The sequence below is a fragment of the Schistocerca gregaria genome, chromosome 2 (genome assembly GCF_023897955.1).
Source record: "Schistocerca gregaria isolate iqSchGreg1 chromosome 2, iqSchGreg1.2, whole genome shotgun sequence".
NCBI classification, from domain to species: Eukaryota; Metazoa; Arthropoda; class Insecta; order Orthoptera; family Acrididae; genus Schistocerca; species Schistocerca gregaria.
Window position 1 is genome coordinate 175,513,700 of NC_064921.1, and position 2,899 is coordinate 175,516,598.

The following is a 2,899-nucleotide window of genomic DNA, read 5'->3' on the forward strand; positions in this document are numbered from 1 at the left end:
TTTTTTCCTTTTGCATGTAAATCACTAACTCAAATTGTGAACAGCCGGGCAAGTCGATCTCGCGTTGTTATTCTCTTCAGCAGGTGGCAGGACGTTTGCTAATGTGCTTTACCAGTTTGCTTCTTCCTTCGTGTACGATACTCCATGATCTGCGTCTCCTGGTGGTACACCACTCCCTATACGCGTCCATGGAGGCTTTCTGGGTCACAGCGCAAAGTGTAAGTCCTGTGTTCACTGCATATTTCTTTATCCAGGCAGTCGTCCATAGTATTGTCTGGTGTCGCTTTGACTTTTGACTTAGGTTTTGCCGCACCGCACTTTTCTTTACCCAGTCGTCCGTTGTATGGTCTGGTGTCGCTTTTGCACTGACTTAGGTTTTACCGCACCTAATCGGACAGTTGTTTTCTAAAATATTATATGCTACTTCTTTTTTGAAACTTCCTAGCAGATTAAAACAGTGTGCCGGAACGAGACTCAAACTCGGGACCTTTGCCTTTCGCGGGCAAGTCCTCTACCAAAGAACGACTCACGACCCGTCCTCACAGTTTCAATTGCGCCAGAACCTCGTCTCCCACCTTCCAAACATCAAACAAGCTCTCCTGCGAACGTGCAGAACTAACACTCCTGGAAGAAAGGATAGTGCGGAACCTTGGCTTTCACAGGCTGGGAGATGTCTCCAGCGGAGTGTGCGCTGATATGAAACTTCCTGTCAGATTAAAACTGTGCGCCGTACCGAGACTCGAACTTGGGACCTCTGCCTTTCGCGCCCAAGTGCTCTACCGACTGAGTTGCCCCATCCTCACAGCTTCAATTTCGCCCGTACCTCGTCTCCTACGTTCCAAACTTCACACAAGCCCTCCTGCACAGGAGACTCCCACTCCCACCGAACGTGATGTATTCGCAGTCGCTGTCCATGCCCTCCAGGCTCGCTACTTTGAAATTCCCGCAGGCGGTCGAACATAATTGTGCACCCGCAGTGAGATGGTCGATTCATGCCAATCAAGGCGAATCAATTATATGAATGCTAGGTGTCTGTTCTTTCTGTAATGTCCGAAAGGACAGTCACCACGCATGCATATATGTGGGCAGATGAATCTCGACTTCTGTTATTAATAGCCGATGGTATGGTTCGAGTGTGGCGCAGACCCCACGAAGCCATGGACCCAATTGTCAACAAGGCACTGTGCAAACTGTTGGTAGCTCCATAATGGTGTGAGCTGTGTTTACATTGAATGGAATAAGTTCTAGTTATTTTGGATACTTGGAGACCTTCTGCAGCCGTTCTTCGGCTTCAAGTTCCCAAACACACTTGAAATTCTTATGAAATTACAATTAAATCAATACCATTAGCTGCCGACGGGCGTTGATATACATCAACGGGGACAGTAGAAAATGTGTGTCTCGACCGGGACTCGAACCCGGGATCGCCTGCTTACATGGCAGACGCTCTATCCATCTGAGCCACCGAGTGCACAGAGGATAGTGCGAAACAGGGACTTATCGGCGATACTCTCCCCGTAAGACCCACATTCTCAACTTGTATTCCACACACTACATTCGTAGTGCCCCTGCCATTATAACCATTGCTCGCGCCAGACAATAGACCGAGTCCCGTAAGGCTTCAGTCAATTCGTGTGCACCCGCACTGAAGAAGGTCATCAGATCGTTAGCATTAACAATATGTAGATGGCATCTGTTCTTTCGGACATGTGAACTATAAGTTGAGAAAGTGGGTCTCACGGGGAGCGTACCGGCGATAAGTCCCTGCAGTCGCACTATCCTCTGTGCACTCGGTGGCTCAGATGGATAAAAAAAAAATAATTAAAAAAGATAGATAGAGCGTATGACATGTAAGCAGGAGATCCCGGGTTCGAGTCCCAGCCGGCGTTTATGTTTTCAACTGCCCCCGTTGATGTATATCAACGCCCGCCAGCAGCTAATGGTACTGATTTAATTGTAATTTCATTCTAGAGAGCTCCACGGTTACCAACGGCATCTGTTCTTTCTGACATGCCCGAAAGAACAGACGCCATCTTCATATGGAATTTTTATGGATGACAACGTGCCACGTCACCAGGCCACAATTGTTCGCTACTGATTTGAAGAACATTCTGGACATGTGAGTGAACGATTTGGCCACCTAGATCACCCGACATGAATCCCCACTAACACATATGTGACGTAATCGAGAGATCATTTCGTGCACAAAATCCTGTCCCAGCAACACTTTCGCAGTTTTGACGGCTATAGAGACGGCATGGCTCAGTATTTCTGGACTTCCAACGACTTTTTGAGTCCATGCCACGTCAAATTGCTGCACTACGCTCTACAAAACGTGGTCCGACATGACATCAGGAGGTATCCCACAACTTTTACCACCTCAGTTTATAAAGTCAGCAAATGAATCAATAGGAATATCAGTGATAATGAGCAGGGAAGAATGAGGTTGAGAACTATAGTGATGGAATTATTCTTTCAGAAACAGAAGAAAATCAGCATGCATATACTGCGTAGAAATATACATTCCTATTTCTAAAAAAAAAGGAAAGGTAATGACGCAGGTGAAACATATGGTAAATTGAGAATTTGTTAAAGTATGTATCAAGGAGTTCACATTAATAGTAATGTAAAATTGGGATATTACAAGGAGATGAGAATAATCGGGGTGAAGAGACAGGGTAAAATAAATGTCGTGTGAGTAGGGCCTCCCATCGGGTAGGGGGATGAAATAATGATGATTAGAACAAATGATGATTAGAACCCAGCCCCTGATCGGAGAAAATCTCCGACCCAGCCGAGAATCGAACCCGGACCCTTAGGACTGATATTCTGTTGTGCTGACGACTTTCTTTTTAAGTTGATCTCATTTTGTTCTATATTGTTCGTTGACTTTGTTCTG

General features: G+C 45.9%; 1 non-coding gene across 1 annotated transcript; it reads right to left on the reverse strand.

Annotated features, from left to right (window-relative positions):
• Nucleotides 1–1,397: 1,397 nt before the first annotated feature.
• Trnat-ugu (transfer RNA threonine (anticodon UGU)) lies at nucleotides 1,398–1,472 on the reverse strand. Its single transcript has one exon. It is a non-coding gene; the product is annotated as a tRNA-Thr (tRNA).
• Between the last annotated feature and the right edge of the window lie 1,427 nt (nucleotides 1,473–2,899).